The 23,149-nt window shown below is 44.1% G+C and overlaps 1 long non-coding RNA gene across 3 annotated transcripts in view; it reads right to left on the bottom strand.

Annotated features, from left to right (window-relative positions):
• Positions 1–754: 754 nt before the first annotated feature.
• LOC128346806 (uncharacterized) overlaps positions 755–23,149 on the bottom strand; it is a 125,195-nt gene continuing 102,800 nt past the window's right edge. For all 3 annotated transcript variants that reach the window (XR_008317215.1, XR_008317213.1, XR_008317214.1), the window contains exons 3-5: positions 17,218–17,312; positions 4,377–4,459; positions 755–1,163 (exon numbers count right to left, since the gene is read on the bottom strand). This is a non-coding gene — a long non-coding RNA (uncharacterized LOC128346806). The remainder of the gene's footprint in view (positions 1,164–4,376; positions 4,460–17,217; positions 17,313–23,149) is intronic.

Below are 23,149 nucleotides of genomic sequence, written 5' to 3'. Positions count from 1 at the left end.
ACCTGGTGACTTGGAGGAAAAGGTACTATGCTTTACTACTCTCTCTTTTTCTTTTTAATTTAAAATATTTCTGTACCACCCCAAACATGTGTCTCTGGGTGGTTTACAATTAAAATCATGTGAAACAACAAATCGATTAACAATTAAAATAATTTAAAACACTGAAAACATTTAAAACCCAATATTAAAAATATTAGAACTATAAATCTAATTAAAAGCCTGGCTGAATAAATGTGTCTTCAGTGCCTTTTAAAAAGTTGCCAGAGATGGGGAGCCTCTTATTTCAATAGGGAGCACATTTCAATAGGGGCTCATGGCGAAGAAGACATTCTCTTAAATACCCAGGGCCTAAGCCGCCCCCTTCCTGCTTTTTTTGTCCTTTTTAAAAAGAGTAAATAACCTAACCCCTGGATTCCCATAGGCATAAGGTTTCTTTATTCACTGTTTCCACATTAACGCTAATTGGCTGAAACAGAAACCCTGCAAATAAAGAGGACCTCTTGTACTGCATTTGTGCACAATTATTTAGCCATTTACCCTCACGTACTTCATTCTTGTATCTTATATATTTAATCCAGATTTAAATAGAAATTAATAACATAAAAGTATGTTCAGAATGGGTGTGGCAGGCTAAGCACAGCTATAAATCTGATACTGATCAACACTGACATACATTCCTCTAGCTCCTTCCCATTCGCTGTGGTGGTTTGGTTACACAATCATGCAATTAAGTGTACAAATCCACATCAAAATGTTTGGAATCTTAATTTATTACATGAATATGACTCACTGAGATTAGAACAAGAGCCATCTCTCCAATATTTGGCACAGCTGCCAAAATATAATGGAGATCATTAAGGAACTGTTGAAATGAAAAGGATTAACATACAAGTATGAGAAGGAGGAAGGCTGGCTTTCTGCAGGGATACACGGTGTCATTATGACAGGTGGTGTGTGTGCGTATGTGTGTGGGTGTGGGTGTGTATGAAGGGAGATAACTCTGGGGATGCAGTGAAGGTGAAATCTTCTTACAACCTCTGGTGGCTTGGCTAGTTTCCACTGATAAGGATCCCAAGGAGGTGTGTGCATGCAGTGCATCCCTAGGATAGCCACCTCCACACACAACACTCATCATAATGGCAGTTGTCCTCAAGTTAAGAGTCCTATTAAGAGATTAAAAAGAACACAGGCACAGTGTATAGATATCTGTACAACATAATGTCTGAACAGGATTAAACAATCCCTCCCCCGCCGACACACACACATGCACGTAAGTGAATTGCAGCCATTCAGATATACAGGGGATACTGATGTGGAGACATTTCTCCGAAGTAGAAATCATCATCATTATCATCATCATCATCATCATCATCATCATCATCATCATCTCTTCCTCCTCATCCGGATCCCCCAAGAAGAAGCAGAAATTCTTTTTGAAATTCACAGTTCCTCCCAGACATAAATTATGGAGAATTTTCTCAGTTTTCCCACATCAGACCAAAGTTGTACCCCAGAATACAGTCCATTTACTTTGTCCATAGGAATCACTGTGAAATTTTGAGAACTGAGTCAGTTCTTGTGTGCATGGTAGGGTTGTGCACAGAATCGGTTTTTGTGGTTTGGATAGAATTTGAACCAAATTCAAACTGAACCTGAAAACCAGTCTGCAAACCGGGCTGGTTGAACTGACTGGCACTTCAGTCCGTTCAATTGAACTGGGTTGAATCAGTTAAATGGGCTATGCTGGCAAAGGGGAAACTGGTGAGGATTCCCCTTTGCAAGGAAAGGGGAATTCTGCCTTTAAAAGGCTTCTTCAGGGAGGCAGTGAGAGGGCATCTTACCACCAGCAGTGGTGGCTCCTCTAAACCCCAGTGCTACCCCCAGCAGGGAGGCCCATGTGGCCTCTGTGCATGCATTAAGGTCATGCAAAAGGCGTACATGCATGTGTGGAGGCCAGAACAATGCTGTCATGTGGGCGGCACTGCTGGGGGAGCACCCCGGTTTAGAGGAGCCATCACCACCATCAGTCATATGGTGCCCTCTCGCTGCCCCCGCACCGGCCACCCTTAGAAATCTTTTAAAGGCAGGATTCCCCTTTGCTTGTAAAGGGGAATCCTCATCGGATTACCCTTTACAAGCACAGCCTGTCAAACTGGGTCAAATCAGTCCATAACGGACCAAACCTGGTTTGGTTCGATCTCAGAATGGTCACCTTCATTTGAGGCCAGTTCGGATCAAGTATGAACTGGTCAAACCAGGCCAGTTTGAATAGAACTGCTCCTGCACACCCCTACCCTGGTAGGGTTGCTAATGCTAATTGTGAAAGTGTAGTTGGACCCTCAGAATTTGCTAGTATATTCACTAAACAAAAAGGGTATTGGACAGCCATTAAACAATTCAAGAAACAGCATATGCTGAAATGTACCTAACATTTCTGCTTAAAACAGTATAGGACAGTTTAACATGATCATCATTAGAGTAGAAGCCCCGTACCCTAAACTGGGAGCTGTATGCACACCCAATTTTCTATCATGTGCTGGATAAAAACAAGGTTGGAGGAGGGAGCTTGATTGTCAGTCAAGCTCCAGCTGGGTAGGACGATTTTCTCACCCACCTTGTTCAGTACCTGGGGACGGAGTCGGGTTATGGTTCAAGCTCCCCACCTTGACAATGTCTTTTGACATTGTCAAAAATTGGGAGCATGCTCAGCTCCCAAATTACAGTAGGAGGCTTCTCCTACCCTAATGATGATGATCATGTGAACTGCCGATTAGATATAGATATAGATATAGATAAAATAATTTGTTGAAGAATGATGAAGCATGATTTTAAGCTGCAGTTTGATGAAATGAGTTTGTTAGAGAGTGTGAAAGTGTTTGAGTACTTGTCTGAGAGTATTGCAAGTTTTGCATAGTCCTGAGTTGTTTTGTTGTGCTACTGGGGTTTTTGTGCATGTAGAGGGTTAAATTTGCACTGCTGGCAGCACTGCTGGCAGCACTGAATACAAGAAAAGCAGTTATTTATCAGTGCCATTAAAAAAAATTCAGTCTTCTGGGCCATTTTCACATGTTACACTTGTGTTGTACTTCTGGTATTGTTAGTCAAATGAAAACTGTATGTGGAAAAACTGGGGAAAGTGCATCTGAATTTATAGCTGACACTGTTATGTTTTCTATCTGGTATTAAGTGACTCATTGCAGACTAAAAGGTATACATAGAGGCTATTCTCATGCACAGGCAAAACCGGACTAAGGAAGCCCAGCCCTGTTTTGCCTGTGTGTGAGATCCGCAAGGAGCCGCTCAGCTCCCGGCAGTGGTGCAATGGCAAACCTGCCTTCGGAGCCCGCCTTCAAAACAAGGTTAAGGGAGCAAGCACTCCCTTCACCTCATTTTTTTCGATCGTCTGCCAGCCCTGGCTGCTATTAGCCAGGGCTGGGAGACTGCAGGATTCCTGGCTGGCATCGGCAGGATCCCGATAATGCACCACACACCTGCACTGTGCAACCCCCCCCCCCCGCAACCTCCCTGCGGCCAGCAAAAGCCTTTTAAGGCTTCCTTCCCAGGCTTCCCCCCCACTTTCCATCAAGCCCTTTCTCCGCAACCGTGAGAAAGAGCTCGTAGATAGTTTATAGACACTATTACAACTGCTTCTTAGGGAATCAGAAATTAAGCCAATTCACAGCGAGCAGCAGAAAATGGAAGCTTAAATTTGATAGGGGCTCTTTAAATCTTATCCAAACACTAGATCCAAGTTCAAGAACTCTGTCAGGCTATCTCTTAGCACCTATGGATTGGTTAGCTGTTGGGAACCAGCAACCACCATTCTTGTACCTTTTGTCAAAAAGTATAGCACATTCTAACAGAGTCAATATTACTTATATGATATTATAATAATATTATGCTTAGAAGTATACTTTTAACATTTAAAAACAAAAACACCAGTGCTATATTTGTTTACAAACCATTCAGACAAACTTGCACTTTAAGTTAAAAAGTAAGCAGTTCTCTTTTAATTGTATTTTTCCATGTGTATAGAATGGTTTTCATCATGGACCTCAAGTAACATCCCAGTCTCATGTCCAGCACCACCCTGGAAGGAATTTTGCTTTCATCTCCTATAATATAACATTTCTTCCCAATTTCTGAAAAAAGCTAACAGCTGAAAATCATTCTCTCCTTATGGTCTTGGCCTGTGTTGTAATAATTTCCCATCAAAGTGAGGTGATCTGAGTAATACCAGCTGTGCATTTGGTATTTCAGCCTTTCCTGTGGTTTCTATTTTTAATGTAGATCGATTTTGCCATCTAAAAGAATAAAATAATTTCACTGATGAGTGTTATGTTTTTCCCCATTGAAAATATCAAATATGATCTTACTCTTGTAGCACCATTGAATTTCTTGGCTGGAACATCTCTCATATCCTGATCCTGCCCAATCCAGATTTCTTATCAGAATATCTCTAGTAAGAATAAAACATAACATAAGAATATACGAATTGCTGAACAAGATCAAGCGCCGTCATGTCCTGCACTGTAGCCAAATCAATGTCCCTGCAAAGCCACAATAAGATTATGAAGGTGATGGCTATTCCCTGTAATAGCAAATGAACATGGACGCTCCTGCAGTAGGATCTTCCATGAGCAGAGTACAAAACATACAAATCTGACCCATGGCCATTAGGCCCAAAGTACTGAGATTTTCCTGCACAAGCTTTATTGAAATGAACATGACCGCTCAACTCCCTTTATTTTGAACGTGGATGATGGTGCAAGAGAGCTTTCTAGTGGACTATGTCTCCTGTTACATATTGGGAGGGGGGTGCTATTTGGATTTCTCTTTTTAAAGGCAATAAGGTATTGAGTTGGTCTTGACGTTTCCATTTAAAGAGCATGAAGAATACCTATTGATAGACGTGCCCTAAAATAGTGGGGCTACGGTTTCACAGGTTCTTCCCTTCTTTCAGTCCAAACTCTGAATATTTCTAACTTTAAGGGCAGTCGCCACTCTAATAGAGGCTCCACTTATTATCTCCTTAGAATGCTCCTAAATTATGAGCATAATCTGAGAATGCTTGAGAAAGAAGTGGTTTCCTACACATTCTAAATTGAGATGTGCATTGGTTGTGTGTGTGCCCAGCCCATTCTTCTCACGTAAGGTGGGGGAAGGAAGCACATCACCTAGGCAACTTGCAACACGCTCTTTCCTTCTGAGTCACCATGATTGGTACTTAAATGAACTGCTTGTTTAATGAATTTTGAAATTGGTTGGTTGCTTTTTTGTTCATGAGGCTAGGATATTTTCCTTTCCCAGTCAGGTTCTGAGGTATTGTTTTCCAGAAGCCAGACTCCTGGTTTTATTTTCTTGATGCATTCCCTGCCCTGAGGCATACATGGGTTTTTCTAACTTGGAAACTCTCAGCCTAATTCATTGCTTGAGTCAGAACTCAGGAGCCAAGGTATTGTTCTTTAAATTGCATGCCCATTTCCAAAACTTCCTGTTGGTTTCATGCACTAACTGCCAACAAAGCAGCTGCCTTTGCTGAGCACCCAGCCTGAAGAATGCAGACACCACCTGCGCAAAATAGGCACATAAGCTCATAATAGTGTTGTTTAAATTAGAAGCAGAAGACCATTTTCAAGGGCAAGGGAGCTTGCCTCAGAATACATCTGTATATTGCAAACTGGAAAGATTTGCATTGTGAGCTTTGTAATTTCAAATTTGGATAATATTTTCAAACTAGCTTTAAGCCCTGCTCAGGCTTCTTGCAAACTGAAGATGCTATGCTTACAATGGATGACAGCCCGACTATTAAAGTGGCAAGCAGCAGCTACAGAGATGCAGTAGGACAGCACCCCCCACCCCCGCAGGCAGCAACGTGTTTCCACTGTGATGGAAGGTTTGGGGAGCAAAAGAGAGCACTCTGAAAGAAGTTCCCACCCAGTCCTTTATAGAACAACAACTTCATCATGGAGGCATATGGAGCAGAGGGGTGGTCTTGCTGTGTTGTCATAGCTGCTGCTTACGTGCCTGCTCTGTTCATTAGTATGTCAGTCTCAAGAACACGTGTGAAAGCCTTGCCCCTGCTGTGACAACATACAGAAACCTCACCTCTCCTTTCCAGTTCCAGCATTTGTCTGCAGAGACCAACACAGTCTGATTATCAGAGTGCTGGGGCACCCCCATGTTCCACATCACAAGAAGGAATTCTCCACACAAGTACAGAGAAATGCTGTAACACTGAGAGAGTTTCAAGTACATTCTGAGGGACTCTATATGCAAGTACAGCACCCCCAGTTTGCACAACATCTGGACAGGGCTTTAATAAGCGCTCATTCCTTTCCTTCCTCCTTCTGGCTCCCTCAGGATCCAGTATCACTCACCCACTGATCCAAAGGCATCTACCTGGCCTTTATGCTGCCACTTTGTGAAGAGCAAGACAGGGTCTCTCTTCTCCCACATTGGGGTCCCAGCCCACACTGATGGGTAGATGGAAGTGTGGGGCGCCAGTCAATTGGGGCAGAGATGCAGACCATTATGCTCCTTGAACTCTAATACGCACTGGTTTTACCAGCCAGTAAATAAGGTGTGGATCTGAGGAAGGTAGAATGTTAAAAGGTTAGGGATGTGCACAAATGGTTTGTGCCAAACCGGTTCACTTTGAGCCAGGGCCAGTAGGTCAGTTCAATTGTGGACTGAACCAGGAGCAATTCAGTACATGACAGAACCGAACAGGCCCAGTTTGGGCGAACCAGTTTGGCATGATAAGAGGGAGCGGCATGGGTGGCCAGTGAGTAATTAAGCTGTTTACCTGGCCAGAACAGCTGCTGGTGCTCCCACGTGCCAGAGCTCACTCTCCCAGAGGCTCAAAGCAACACACTGCCCATCTTTCACTGAGCCGTCAGCTCAGCAAAAGAGAGGGGAACCATGCTGCTTGGGGCCGCTGGGATGGTGAGTGGCAGTGAATGGCTGCACTGGCAGCTACACCAGCCAGGTAAGCAGCTTACTTAATCACTTGCCACCCCTGCCCGGCCACCCCTTACACCTGAAAGGGTCCCCCATCTCCTGTATTTGTATAGGGGAACCACCACCAGATCTCTTTTACAAGTATATCCACTGGACCAGACCCGGTTTGGGTAGACATGGAATCGGACTGGGCCAGGTCAGTTTGAATATGGTTCCGATGCGAACTAAACTGGCCAAACCAGTTTGGTGCACAACCCTAGTTGAGGTAACAGGTGATGGATTCCAAGCCTTGCTTATCTGGGAAAAGGCAGTCATGCAAGCCTCCTCTCTGTGAGTGGCAGAGTTTAGTCTGAAAGCCCAGAAGAACAGAATCCCCAAAGCATTTTGACCTCTAATTCTGCCCCACAGACAGGATGAAGCCTGCACTGTTTCACTGCAGAATTAACATGAGAAAAAGCCCCACTGAATACTTGGGATGTACTTCCATGCATAGGACTGGGCTGTACAAAAATGAGCATCAAACTAAGTCTCTCTTGGAGGGCGTTCCACCCTGTGCTGGCAGTGATTGTTGGAAAGGCAGACCCCAGAGTGCTCAAACATATAGCCAACTCCATTCTGCAACAAAAAAAGTCACAGTGAAGGATGAATTCCTGCAGCCTGGGCAACCTTTCCTCAAATACAGCTAGACTCCAGATCTGTGCCTTCCTCCAATCTTTACATCTAAAAAGGAGGCATATATTGAACATGTATAAATATATCAGAGATAGGCCCTTCACTGTGGTAGTACCTCAGTTATAGAATTTCTTCTCCAGTATGTTTGACCTGTGCTAATTCCTTTACTTTTTATATTCCAGGTTAAAATGATTTTAATTAGCTATGGTTTTAATTGAGCTGTGATTTTTTGTTTTTATGAAGATTGGCAGACTCTCCCTGATACCTCAGAAATTAACTGAGTTCTTCCTCAAAAATTTAGAAAAGAACATGGTTCATTTTTGGAGCCAATCTCAAACTCAGAAAATGACCCTCCTCCCCAGCTTCCTTATCCCCAAAACAAAACACCCTCCCCATCAAACACATCCCTGGGTCATGACCCAGCCATACAGGGTCCCACTGCACAGGCACGGTGGCCTCCAAAATGGCCACTGCGCTGGGGAATAGGCAAAGAAATGGCCAAAGATGCCTGAACTTTACAAAAAAGGAAGGTCGGCAGGGGGAGGGGGAACCTCAGCAGAACGTCCACCACCACCCAGAGAAGCCCCTGAGAGGGGGTAAGTTAAAATAAAAAATAAAAAGGCTTGATGGACCCCCGAACTGGGGGGGGGGGGCGGTCAGTCCAGGTTTGAGACAAACCAGGGGTGGTTCAGCTCAACCCCAAAGCTTCAAACCGAACTGATTCCATATCAAACCAGTAGGGATTTGAACTAGTTTGCACACCACTAGGAAAAGGGTGAGCAGCATGTCTGGAAGAAAAGCAGAGTGGCCCATGGAACTACTACTGCACCTTTCCACCTGCTGTGCTGCTCCACACCATGTCATGGCAACAGAGGGTGGAAGGTCAAAAGAAAAAACTTTCATCCTCCCATTTCTCTGTGTACTACCACTGTGGCTACAGATTGACTGGTGAGTAAAGAGCAGGAAGGCAGAGTACGTTTTGTGAGAGTGGGATTGGCACAGAGCCAAAGGGAGGAGCTGATAGTTCTCCTCCAGCTCAGATTTGAAACTCAGCCTGAGAAGAGTTTGCAAGTTTAGAACACTCACCTCCCCTATGAAGCAGGCCTCCAGAGCTTTTTCTGAGTCCAAACTTGAAGAAGTTCAGCAGTTTTACTGCTACTGTTAAGTTTTACTCTGCCTTTTATGTTTTGTTGATCTGAGGTTATGCTGAGGGTTTTTTTTCTATGTTTACATGTTGATGCTTTAATAACGTGTATTTTTGCTGTTAATTCGGAAACTGTCTTGAGACAGTTTAAGAAATTGAATGGAATATTATATTAAATAAAATAAATGTTCTTGTGAGCCCCACAGTCAACCCAGTTGAGCCTAACCATAAAATATCGCCCACTCGCCCAATCTCATTTGAATGAGACACAAGATGAAAGGACTGTGCTTATTGGCTGCAGACTGGAGGGGGCATAGGCTAGGCAGCCAATCAGGTTTCCCTCCAGCCAGCATGTTTGGAGAGTCATCCCTCCCTCCCTCCCTCCCTCCCTGCGGCATAGTGTGGGTCTCAGCTGGTCACCCTTGGGGGGGGGCAGGCTGTTGCCCATGTTGTGTGGGGCATGCTTCTACATTTGACTGTGTCTGTATACTGGATTGGGGATGGAGTCACAGTGTTTGTCTCCTCTTCACATGTTGACTTGAATTCAAACTGAGAGGTTCTCCCTCTCTCTGCATAGGAGATTGTTAGACTCTTTGTTGTTTTCTTAGCCAATGTTTAGTTAGCAATAAATATCAATCTCTTATTTGTCAGTTAAAGTTGGCATCTTGTACTTACTTATTACTTACTTATAGTAATTACTTATTTATGGTAATTACCGATATAGGACAAGTAATTACACAGCAACAATGGATTATGGGCCCAGTTGTGAAGGAATAAGTTGTGAGATAACATAGAGTTTGTAGGCAAGAAAGCTAGACAAGATGACTACTTTTGAGGGGAGGCATTGCACTGTTAATCTGCTCAATGAAACAAACTACAGAAAGTAGTCCTTCAGAGTGAAGATGTTGCTGAATACTATTGAACTATCATATTCTGGAGGAACAAAGACTAGGGCTGTGAATGGAACTGGCTGGCCCAGTTCGGTTCGAGTCTGAACCAGACTTGAACCAGACCAGGCCAGTTCGGTCCAGCACCCCTTTGAACCACCCCCCACAGTTCGGTCCGGGGGGAGGGGGGTTGAGGACCTTTAAACAAAAAAGATTACCTTACCCCCTTTGGGGGAGTTGTTTAAGGCAGTGGGGGGGTCCAAGGAGGTTCCCCCTCCCCCCGCCGGCCTCCCTTGCAGCCCAAGCTGGACCATTCAGCCAGCTCTTCAGCCCATTCAGGCCTTCCCCCTCTGGTGCAGCAGCCATTTTGGAGGCTGCTGCACCTGAAATTGACCTCTGCATGAAACAGGCCATGCAGAGGCCAATTTCACAGGCGCAGCAGCCTCCAAAATGGCCACCACACCAGAGGGGGAAGCCGAACGGCCTGGTTTGGGCTGCAAGGGAGGCCAGCAGGGGAGGGGGAACCTCCACGGGACCCCACACACACACCTCCAACAACTCCCCCGAAGGGGGTAAAGTTAAAAAAAAAAGTATTATTTTTTTTAAAAGGTCCGCGAACCCCCGAACAGTCAGGGGTGTTCGATCTGGGATCAGACCGAACAGAGGATGGTTCACTTCAACCCTGAACCTTCAAACCGAATAGGTATGACATCCCTAACAAAGACCAACAGAGAATGAAGAGAAACAGCAAGAATGGGACTCTGCAAACAAGCATGCCATGGAACACATATCTCTGACTATAAGTGATCAGTTAATCTGTCATATAAAAGACAAAAATACAGCAAGAGCGATGTAGGAAAGACTGAAGGTTGTCTTTCAACAAAGAACCATGAATAGTTTCTCTTATGCTGCAGTTGCATAATAAAATATTTAAAGAGGGAGAGAGCTTGTAAGAGCACAAATGCTCAATTTTGGAAATACTGAAAGAGTTGGAACTGCAGGAGATAAATATGCCTGATCCAGCAAAAATGGGACTTTTCCTGCAAATTAAAGAAAATGTGAAAATGTGCAGGAGCGTTTGCAAGAATTTAATTTGAAAAGACAAACAGAAAGGGAGGAATCAGTTTAAAATCAAGCCTTCAGTGTTGCTGAAGATAGACAATATTTTATATGTGGAAGCACCTTGCATTTAAGAAATGCATGTCCTTATATAAAGCAAGGAAATTATTCTCAACAGAGAAAAGGGAATAAGACTAAATTCCAGAAAAATGGACTTTCTAAGAAACAAACTTGCTTAAGCAAAAGTGAAAGCCATGAAAATAATTCTTAGAACACTGAAAAACTGTACACTGCAAATGAAATCATCTGCAGGGTTGACGCAAGTCAAAGTAGAAACAAAATATATGTGGATAGTGGAGTTACTTCACATTTATTCAATAATTTACAAGATTTCTCTGAAATAAGCATGGAACATAAAAGTCCTACTGTATATACCTTGCAAATGGGCATTAGGCAGTAAATTTTGCAGAAGGAAATGGGACAGTTTATCTGAAGTGTAATCTTGCTGCAAATAGAGTGAATGAAGTGTGTATTCCAGGGGCATAATCTGTTCCAAGTTTGCAAAACAATTTAATGAGTGTAAAAAGGGCTACAAGGCATGGATGTAGAGTTCTTTTCAGATGGGACCATTGCTTTATGTTCAAGGGAGGAAAATATCTGATGAAAGACATGTTGAGAGATAATCTACTATATGAAATAGATTGCCAAAGAGAGCAAGCTAATGTTGCAAGTGAGTGTGCACACAAAGACTGCATGAGTTTATGGCATCGCCAATTTGGGCATCCCAGCAAAGAATGCCTTTCAAAATTAGTAAAAGAACAATTGGCAAGAAACCTACAAGTTAAACCATGCAAATCTGAAGTCAGTTGCATTGAATGTGAAAGCAAAAGCAACAAGGGCCACATATTCATCAACCATAGAAAGGCAATACAGTGAGGTTTTGGATTTGATTCACAGTGATATTTGTGGGCGCTTCCCAATAAAGACACCAGAAAATAATATCTATTTCATAGATGATTTTTCTCGCTATACTTACACTTACCTACCCAAAGAGAAAAATGAGGTGCTGCCAAAATGTAAAGAATATGTGGCCAGAGTAAGCGGAAGAAAGCCTAAGATTTTGTGCACTGATGATGGTGGGGAATATACTGGGAAGGATATTGAGCAATACATAAAAGAACAAAGAACATGAGAGAACAATACCTCATACTCCAGAGCAAAATGGAGTGGCAGAGAGAAAGAATGAAACTTTGACTGAAATATCTAGCAGTATGCCTCTTGACTCAGGTCTGGAAAACAAATACTGGGGAGAAGCTGTAATGACAGCAACCTATTTGCAGAATAGACTTCCAACTAAAACTAAAGGAGTAACACCCTTTGAACTGTGGAATGGGACAAAACCTAAAGCATATTAGAGTATTTGGATGCAAAGCATATGCATATATTCCTAAAGAACTAAAAAGATAATTAGATTGCAGAAGTGACAGAGGAATAATCAGAGGGTATGCACTAGTAGCAAGAGCTATGGAATACTTTATCCTACCAGAGAGACTGTTAAACTGCACAGGGGTGTGTATTTTGATGAGAGGCAAAAGTCAAATGCCAATGTGATGTCTGACTGTGACCTGGATTTTCCAAAAAGTGAAAAGGCTGAACAACAACCACAGCAACAAAATGAACAAGTAATGAACAAGTAATTACTGGCTTAGGTATTATAGAGAGATCCAATTGAGAAGGGGAGATTAAGATGGAACAAGGTGAGACACTCAAGCAGCATTAATAAAGAGATTCCACCTACAAGATTGTCTCTGCAGCCAGAGAAGAGAAAATGCCATAACCTACAGATTGGCACAAAATTGAAGGCATGCCAGATTCAGAGACAGATAAATTGCTGCAGCTGGGAAAGGAAAAAATTGTATCACATCATAAAACAAAACATGGGACTCGGAATTCAAAAACGAGACAATGAGAGAGATTTATGCAGTCTCTGCATAAGAGACTGTTAATCTGTTTATTGTTTTCTTAGCCTGTATTTAATTAGCCTGTGTTTAATTAGTAAAAAATATCAAACTCTTGTTACTCAGTTAAAGTTAGCTTTTTGTTCAATTACATATAGAGGATAAGTAATTACTCTACAACATGGGCAGGGATTTTTTGCCTCCATGCTGATTGGCCTTGCCTCTAGTCTTTTTTGCCTGCCTCACACTATGCTCTTGTAGTTAGTTAGGTTTCCCAGTCACAACAACAGTTACAGTGTGGAAGGGAATTTTTCTGTAGGGTTTGTGAGCAGCTTAAGTTATGCCTTTGGGGCAGTGAGGAGTCCCTGTCAGTCCTAGATGCTTTAGGGCTCAGGGAGTGCTGTCTTGGAACCTACCTCCAATCTGCTGAAGCATCACCTATCCAAAATGTTTTGCGGCTTGGGGTAGGTGATGCCAAGGCAGATACTTGACCTTAGGTTGGCTAAGATTGGCAGTGTCATCCATAGAGTGATGCTGTCAAGAGCCAAGGGGTGTTGCCCATGGCATTATAGGTGAGACTTGCACCATAAGTAGTAGCTAGGCTCTAGGTACTACACTTTTGAGGGTGGAGTGCCAATTCCTATTTGCTTTGATAATCTGTGAATTAATATATTTGTGGCCCTTTATTCCCAAATACTGCCTTGTTTCCTCACTGAGTGTGGGTGCAAAAATACATGTAAACTACAAAATACATGCATACATTCAGTTAGATGTGGTCTATACATATAACAGTGGTCTTACAGCTGTGGTCTATAAGGATAACATCTCCCTCATCAGGGTCCCTGTTAGGGTGTCGGGCCATATTGAATGTGTGTACTTGAGTTTGGGGACCAGGGATAGATTGGGACTTCTGTTGGTGTACCAATCGCCCTGCTGCCCAGCGGAATCCCTTACTGAGCTCACAGACTTGGTTGCGAAACTCGTGTTGGAGCCTCCCAGACTCTTGGTTCTGGGGGACTTCAATGTTCATTTCTGGACCAATCTGTTCGGGGTAGCTCAGGAGTTCATAGCGGCCATGACAACTATAGGCCTATCCCAAGTGGTCTCTGGACTGATGCATATTGCAGGTCACATGCTTGATTTGGTATTTTACTCTGATCAGGGTGGTGTTCCGTGGGTGGGGACTCCTGTGATTTCCCCATTGTCATGGACGGACTACCATCTGGTTAAGGTTGGACTTACAACCACTTCCCACCTCCGCAGGGGCGAGGGGCCCATTAGAATGGTTCACCCAAAGAGGTTATTGGATCCAGTAAGATTCCAAGAAGCCTTGGAGGGATTCAGTGTTGGCTTTGCCGGTGATCCTGTTGATGCCCTGGTTGAGAATTTGAACAACTTGCTCACTAGGGCAGTAGACACGATTGCTCCCAAGCGTCCCCTCCAACTCACGTCAAATTTGGCCCCTTGGTATACAGAAGACCTGCGGGGGCTGAAGCGGCAAGGTAGGCGACTGGAGTGCAGGTGGAGGAAGACTTGACTCGAATCTGACAGATTGTGACATAAAGCACATCTAAAGATCTATGCTCAGGCAATATGTGTGGCAAAGAGGCGGTTCTTTTCTGCCCGTATTGCCTCTGCGAGTTCACATCCAGTGGAGTTGTTCAGGGTTGTGAGGGGACTAGTATCTGCCCCCTCTCCCTTGAACCAGAATTTTGAGTCATCAGTTACCCACTGTGATGTGTTTAAAGAGTTTTTCGCAGATAAAATCTCTCAGATTCGGGCCAACCTAGATGGAGACTCCACAATTAATTTGATATCTGAGCTGGAGGTGCCCAGCACCTCCTCTTACGTGATTCGACTGGATTGGTTTCAGTCTGTGACTCCTGAGGATGTGGAAAAGCTGCTTGGAGTGGTGAGGCCTACCACTTGTTCTCTTGACCCTTGTCCAACATGGCTTGTTCGATTTAGTAGGAAGGTTGTTGTAGACAGCCTGGTGGAAATCATAAATGCTTCTCTGAGGGAGGGCAGGATGCCTCCTTGTCTTAAGGAGGCAATCATTAGACCTCTTCTAAAGAAGCCTGCATTAGATCCCTCAAAGTTGAGCAATTATAGGCCTTTTTTCAACCTCCCATGGCTGGGCAAGATAATTGAGAGGGTGGTGGCCTCTCCACTCCAGGCGGTCTTGGAGGAAACTGATTATCTAGACCCATTTCAAACTGGCTTTCGGGCAGGCTATGGGGTGGAGACTGCCTTGGTCGGCCTGATGGATGACCTCCAATTGGGTATTGACAGAGGAAGTGTGACTCTGTTGGTCCTTTTATATCTCTCAGCGGCTTTCAATACTATGCACCACAGTATCCTTCTGGAACGTCTGAGGGTGTTGGGGATGGGAGGCACTATTTTACAGTGGTTCTGCTCCTACCTCTCGGATAGATTCCAGATGGTGTCGATTGGATACTGTTGCTCTTCAAAATCTGAGCTTAAGTATGGTGTCCCTCAAGGCTCCATACTTTCTCCAATGCTTTTTAACATCTACATGAAACCGCTGGGAGAGATCATCAGGGGATTTGGAGTTGGGTGTTACCAGTACTCTGACGACACCCAGATCTCCTTCTCCATGTCAACTTCTTCAGGAGCTGGCATATCCTCCTGAAATGCCTGCCTGGAAGCAGTAATGGGCTGGGTGAGGGAGAATAAACTGAAGCTGAATCCAGATAAGACGGAGGTACTTATTGTGCGGGGTCCAAACTCTAGAGATGATTTTGATCTGTCTGTTCTAGATAGGGTCACACTTCCTCAAAAGGAACAGGTTCACATCCTGAGAGTACTTCTGGATTCACACCTCTCCCTGGTTTCTCAGGTTGAGGCAGTGGCCAGGGGTGCTTTCTATCAGCTCCGACTGATTCTCCAGCTGTGCCCGTTTCTCAAGATCAATGACCTCAAAACAGTGGTACATCTGTTGGTAACCTCCAGACTTGACTTTTGTAATGCGCTCTACGTGGGGCTGCCTTTGTACGTAGTCCGGAAACTTCTGTTGGTTCAGAATGCAGCAGCCAGGTTGGTCTCTGGGTCATCTCGGAGAGCCCATGTTACTCCTTTGGAGTTACACTGGCTGCCAATAGGTTTCCGGACAAAATACAAAGTGCAAGTTATAACTTACAAAGCCCTAAATGGCTTAGGCCTCGGGTATCGAAGAGAGCGTCTTCTTCATTACAAGCCCCACTGCCCATTGTGGTCATCTGAGGAGGTCCGTCTCCAGTTACCGTCAACTCGTTTGGTGGCTACACAGATACGGGCCTTCTCGGTTGCTGCCCCAAGATTGTGGAATGCGCTCCCTGCTGAGATACAATCCTCCCCATCTCTGGCAATTTTCAAAAAACATCTGAAAACCCATCTTTTCGCCCAAGCTTTCTCAGCTTCCTAATATTTCGGGGTTTTAATCTCTGGTTATTTTTAAATTGTTAAAGTGTTTTTAAGTTTTTGTATATGTTTTAAACTGGTTTTATGTTATTGTAAACCACCCAGAGATGAAAGTTTGGGGTGGTATACAAATTTGATAGATAGATAGATAGATAGATAGATAGATAGATAGATAGATAGATAGATAGATAGATAACAGAACCAACAGAGGGAGCCAGTACTTACCTGACTGGTAATTTTAAAATGCCACTGTCATGCTTCCCCCATCCCACAAGGCCTTCTAATTCATGTACTTACATGAATAGGCAACAGGTGGAAAGGGTGTCTGGCTGGAGCCCCTCATTTTGGAGTCTGTTTTACCTATGATATCAGTTACTAGAAGTATGGAGATCACAGGCAGAGAGAGAGCCAAACTCAGACCCTGCTACCATCTACTTATGGCGCAGCCATCAGGCTGAAGTAGATTCAACCCTGGTATCAGCGGCACTCTTATCCCTGGACTTCTGGGCCAAAGTCCAGGGCCTCCACAACCCCTGGGTGCCCCAAAATCCTCTTTAATCTGTCCTGGGTGGTGTTGTTGCCCAGCCAAGCATGATGATGCTTAATTTGCGGGGTTGTGGCGGGCTCCAAAGGCCGCTAGGTCCAGGCTCCAAATGCACCTCTGCCGGGCATTGAGGGGTGCAGCTGATGAAGAACCAAGCCAGAAACAAGGATTATGGATTCAAGTTCCTTCAACTTGTGCCAGCATAGGAACTGGGACCATCCCCTAATGCCACAGGAGTGTGCATGTATGCACACATACACATACACACACAATTAAAAAATTAAAAACTGAAATATTTGAGAGGAGAGAACAAATTGTTTTTCAACAGTGGGGAAATGAGGACTGTCCTGGGTCAATCAGAACTTATTGCAGCTTTATTTACCCACCCCCCACTCCCACCCCCTGTTGTGGCTCTGCAGACAAACCTTTTTTCTGGATAGTATCTCATCAGTTATTTATTGTGCATAATTTTAATATGAGTCCAGGCTGCCTGCCAGTTTATGAAGCTTTTAAAGGCCTTTTCACTTTTATTTTCTGTTTCCTACTCTTGCAGAATATCTTTTTACTCACCCACCAGAGTCATCCCAAATGGAAAACGGTGCATCAGTTGAGCCAGAATTACATGCAGCAGACTGATTTTCTGATCACATATTTGTCAACTTGATCTAGAAAAGGAGACATCACAGTGTTATGTCTGTTGTGCAGTCGAGGGTGTCATGCATTTAAACATGCAGAATTATTTGTTGCGCACAGAATGTATCCATCTTTCTTTCTTTCTTTTCAATAAAACAGCTGGAAAGATAGTCCTAATCATGTGTGGACAATTCCTGGTGAAATTAGAAGCTAGAAGACTGATCTGAGCATGTCTGCTTCCTAAAACCTACAGTGGGATGGGGCTTTAGTGTTCTCCCCTTGCCCTAGCCAAGGTACCTTCTTGTTTGCCTCCCCACTAGGAGCATCACTGTTGCTGTCTCTTTACTGGTGAGCAAGTAGCAATGGCTGTAGGAGCAACAGTAGCCATCACTGACCAAAGGAAGAGAGCTTGAAATGACAGTTACTTGTCTAAAGGTTTGCTTGCATGCAGAAAGCATTGAACATATTACAATCTCTCGCAAACTATGAAAAAGTTTCAATGAGCAACTTGAAACTGCTGCTCTGGAAGCTGCATCTTGGACTTTATTAAACATTAGCATCATAAGCAAGCTTTGACCAGATAGCTGGATGACATCTGTGCTATCTTGAACCCAACCCCATGCAGGAACAGGCTGAAAGCTTCCTGCCAAAGTTTATTCACCATGCTCTGTTTGAGTCTAGGCAATGGGACTCCAGCCCAGTAATTCCCAAAAAAAAGCAGCATGATGATTAAACCAAGGCAAACACGCCACCCAGTTGAATTTGACCTTCTCACAAGATGGCACCATCACTAATACCCTGCCCCCTTAGAAAGCTCCCAATCCCCACCTGCAGCCTACCAGCCTTGCTTACTTGATGTCATTCAGCTACCCTGCAAGCTGTGACAACAACATGAAAATAAACACCTCAAGGCTGATGAGGGTGAAAATCTCTCTGCAATCAGAGTTGCAGGTCAAAATTCCCTCCCACCCTCCATAAAGGGCAACCAGAAGCCTTTACAGACAGGGCTGTTACCCCGAATCTCCTCCAGAAAAGAGTGTGTGTGTTCACACACTGGCCAGATTTACCCCGAAGTCCACTTGAGATCTTTGGAAGCACCCCACACACAAACCGGGCTTTCTCTTCCAATTTCTAGCTTGTCCTGATGTATTTCTGGGTTTTTAAAATGCTGGTTTTAAGCGACTTTTTCTGAAAACGCCAGAGCAAATAGGGAGAGGCACTGATGTAGAATCATTAACATGACAAGAGAGAAACACTCTTTGATATAGCTCTTCAGAAATGCAAACTGAGCTGGCTTGCCTAGCTGCAAAGAGTGGAAAAACCAGGTTTCAGGAAGCAAACTCTTTGAGCCAGGTCTCACAATCAGTGAGACCTGGTTTAGGAAACTCAGCGGGGAGAGCGGGCTAAGCCCACTCTCCCTGCAGACGATCAGAGTGGGAGCCCCGGCAGTTTTACCACTGAGCCACCAGGGGCTCTGCGCCACCAGGGGCTCTCTACTAGGGAGACCCCCGAACCGGGAAGCTGCTTTTCAGCCACCTGTTGGGGGTCTACTCATGAGTAATCATGGCATGGAGCTGCGCCACGGCTACTCATGATTAAAAAAATGAGTTTGTGGAGCACTTGTTCTGCAAACCTGGTTTAAGGGGTGGGCTACCTGAGCAGGTTAGCCACTCAAGAACCACTGGACTCGCAGCCGAGCCCAGTGGTTCTCACAATAGCCCGATTTTCTACAATTGTGTGAATAGCCCCTTTAAGTTCTAGTTACAAAAGTAAAACCTCAGTCTTTGCTCAAGTTGACTTTTTTGAACAATATTAATCTGCTTGCTTAAGGTTTACACCGGTTAAAACACCACACGTGTTGGGAAAAAGGGAAGAAATCTGTTAGTGTATACAAATGCTCCCAGTCTAAGACACGAAGTTTTGAAGACAACGTTGTGTTCCTACCCAAGGAGCGCTCTGTTTTCTCTCTTTCTCTCTCTCCCTCCATTGGCTAGAAGGAAAACATGGAGGCATGCAATGTGAACCTGCACCAAAGAAAACCCAAGAGCAGAGGGGAAGGGCTGCTTCCCTCATGCTGTGAGTGTAATTCGAAGTGGCTTTGCTCAACATTTACCCCAAGAGTTAGAAACTACAGTATGTGTGAGAAAGCTCCTGGAAAGCCCAGGGGGAGGGCAATGGAAGGGTTGGCAGTCTTGAGATTCCATCCAACTCCTACTGGAGCCTCTCAAGGTGGCCATCACTGCATATCATATAGCACCACTTCCCACCTCTCACAATCTTTCATAAGAGAGTGCTGTGTTTAGGCAAGAGCCTCAGCCTCAATCAGCCCACATGTCTCTATTGCCTCAATGCAAAACTCCTCCTCTCAGCAATTGCTGAGAAGAAAGCCTCAATTTCACCACCACCTAAAGGAAGAGATTGGGGACAGACAGTGGTGGCTGTTACTATGCCACAGCAGATCAAGGTTTAGTTAAACACCATCTCAAGCTGCCAACTTCTCAGCATCTGCTGACCCCTGACACTAGCCCTACTCTGTTGCTAGCAGATGTAAAAGTAAATTATGCAACACAACTATATAACCTTTTTGCCTAAGTTAGATAGGATACATAATTTGGTTTTTCTTGGCACTGAGGTTGGGCTTTTGATTATTTCTTCTTTTTTAGCATGGCATACACAAACCTAACATTACCTTTTCATGCATCTTCTATTCAGAAAGATTTCTACCTCCAAAATCAGAGATAATTAGTTTTTGGGGTTTTTTTACTAACCACAGTCACAGCATTTCCTGGTAGGAACTGAATTTTTTCATTGTTTGAGAGTAAACCCCTGGACAACTGAACATCATTACCTCAAGTGTCAAGCTCCTTTGGAAAGGGTATAGATTTTTTTTAAAAAAAGTTGTAACTGACTTCCTCTTATTGTAGCTGAGGCAAGAACTCATCTGGAATTCAATTGTCCCTGTCATACATTACAAAAACTAGCCTACTGTCAAAGAGGGAGATTACTCTCTTAGCCGGATACCCCTTCAGAATCTCATCATATTGCTCTAGTAAAAAGGAATTACAAGACTACTACTTGAGACTAGGGATGTGCACGAACAAGTTTGGCACTCCCTTTCTGGAGCACCGAATGTGTTTGAACACCGGTGTTCAAGCCGGTTTGATGGGCAGTGGGAGGGGTGCCTTTAACAAACAGGTAAGGAGCTCCTTATCTGCTCGACCCCTCCCTGCCCTGCTTTCCCCCTCATCAGCACTTGTTTTGGAAACAGCCCTGTGGGGCTGCAACATTCCTTCCTGCAGCCCCAATTGGCCTCAGCATGCAAATGATCAGCACCCGTATGCCCCGGTCATTTGCATGCCGATGCCAGGCAGGGCTGCAAGAAGGAGAGCTGGTCTTGTGGTAGCAAGCATGACTTGTCCCCAGAGCTAAGCAGGGTCTGCCCTGGTTGCATATGAATGGGAGACTTGATGTGTGAGCACTGCAAGATATTCCCCTCAGGGGATGAAGACACTCTGGGAAGAGCAGAAGGTTTCAAGTTCCCTCCCTGGCTTTGCCAAGATAGGGCTGAGAGAGATTCCTGCCTGCAACCTTGGAGGAGCCTCTGCCAATCTGTGAAGACAATACTGAGTTAGACCAATGGTCTGACTCAGTACATGGCAGTTTCCTATTTTCCCATTTTCCTAAGGAACGCTGCAGCCTCACACAGCTGTTTCTAAACAATGCTTGGGGGAAAGCATCTGGAAGGGGGCAAGCAGGTAAGGAGCTCCTTACCTTTTTTTAAAGGCACCCTTCCTTGCCCCACAAGGGAGTGCATGAACAGCTAGTGCACCTCCCTTCTTCAGACTACATATCCTGAGAGAGATTTTGTCATAGATAATTGTACTGTGGTATATGGTAATTTACTGACATGCCAGGGTTTGTTTGTTTTTTTAAAAAATCCCTATATATAAATGTGTTAAACGTATTTATTTTGATAGTCCTGCTATCAACATGTCCAGTGTTGTAATACTTCAAACGGGGCGGGGTGGGGGAGGGGATCTTATGTTTGCATGCTTCCCCACAAAAGGTTCCCTGAACACAGAAACTAGTATTTGTGTATCCAGTAACAGCCTTCACGCATCTGAGGCATCTGAATCAGCTGCCAGCAATTCCAGACATACAGAAATGCATTCCCAGAAATTGTGAGGAAATACCCAGAGGTGTCTACTGCTAGCAGTAACACTCTACCCTGAGCAGAAGCGCAATGTGCAGAGAAAGTAAACTCTGTTCCAGTATATTTCTTGTACTATCAGACAGCTATTGGACAATATATTGTATTACCTCGATGGCATTGCACAATATATTGTATTACCTCTTTCACAAGCTCTTTGACTACTAGTGAATCTTCTTCTGCTGGTGGCTGTGCAGTGTTGCGGACTACCACCACAGCAAAAACTCCTTCTGCAGGTTTCACTTCAACGCTACTCCCAATTGACACAAGCCACGTAACTGTCTGTGCAACATTTGTGAGCTTGGAAATGGCAACTGGCATATTTCTCAATGGTATATATAGGCTTCGCCATTGAGGGAATAATAATCATTCTGTGCAGAGCTCTACTTATGTTTGATCTAAGATCGTAAATAAACAACTAACTAACTAACTAGCAGAGCTCTACTCCTCCCCTAACTGAAGTAGAAGAGCTACTATTGGCAATAGAATCTTCCTTTGGTTTAGCGAGAAGAAATCATTGAGCTCTATGAAATATGAACAAGCAGTGGAGGAAAACGGATGAGCTCTTCTGGGGCCATTTTGGAAGAAGGCTCAGTTCCATGAGGTGTAATAAACAGGCTAATCTAGAGCCCCATTTCTGTTTGGTGTTCTCAGGCAAAATGAACTCATGTTTGTAGTGATTGTCTGAAACTCCTAATTACAGCTTAGTTGGTTAATCATATACAATCCCCATTTTTAAAAAAAGTCTTCATCGCTATACGTCATGAGCCCCATTAAGTTGGCTGACTGTGCCTCTGGTCCTGCTCCTGACCTTTTTGTGTTCGTGGGCCATGTTTACACAGTGCCTATATCCAAATGCACATACGGCTCTATACACACAAGCTATGCTCCTCCATTTTCCAATGTACCAGATTATGCACTGGGAGCCAATGTGTGTTTAAGTGTACACACAGACTCCATGCACACATGCACACTGAATGTTGGCCAGGGCACAACCCCAATCACAACTAGGCACAACCCCAATTAGCCCCACCACATTTATAGTGAAATGAAAACCTGAACAAGACTCAGACACTGCTAAATTAAGAGTTGTAGCTGTAATGGCTGCAATCACAAAAATTATAGCTAACCACAACATACCTATGTTTATAATGGATAAGGTAATTGTCTGAATCAGGGTCAAACTAGACATGAATTTAAAGGCACATTTAAATCCTGTGATTGGGATTTTCCATATATTTTGCCTTCCAAACCACCACCCCACAACCAGTCATCAATCTATGGCATGGGTGGGGGGCATGTGGTGGGGGAGTGTTTAACCTTTTCTCTCATGCCATTTTCTTGCAGAATCTCAAAACTATTTGCTTCAGAAGCTGTTGCTTGCAGCAAACAAGATTTGGGGGCAAGTGATTTTCAGTGAGAAAATGACACAGGGGAAAGGGTTGATCCAGATCTCTCTCTCTCTCTCGGTATCTCTCTCTCTCTCTCTCTCTCTCTCTCTCTCACTCTCACTCTCTCACACACACCCCAGTGGCTACTATTTGGAAGGAAAAAGACAAGGGCAATCTCAAGCATGGGGTTCAAATATGGCTTTCAAATTACATCTAATGACCTTTAGATCTTTCATTCAGATTGCTCTATTGAAAGCAATAATATTAT

This window comes from Hemicordylus capensis, chromosome 2 (genome assembly GCF_027244095.1).
Source record: "Hemicordylus capensis ecotype Gifberg chromosome 2, rHemCap1.1.pri, whole genome shotgun sequence".
Taxonomy (NCBI): Eukaryota; Metazoa; Chordata; class Lepidosauria; order Squamata; family Cordylidae; genus Hemicordylus; species Hemicordylus capensis.
This window is presented reverse-complemented; position numbering and strand designations above follow the sequence as displayed.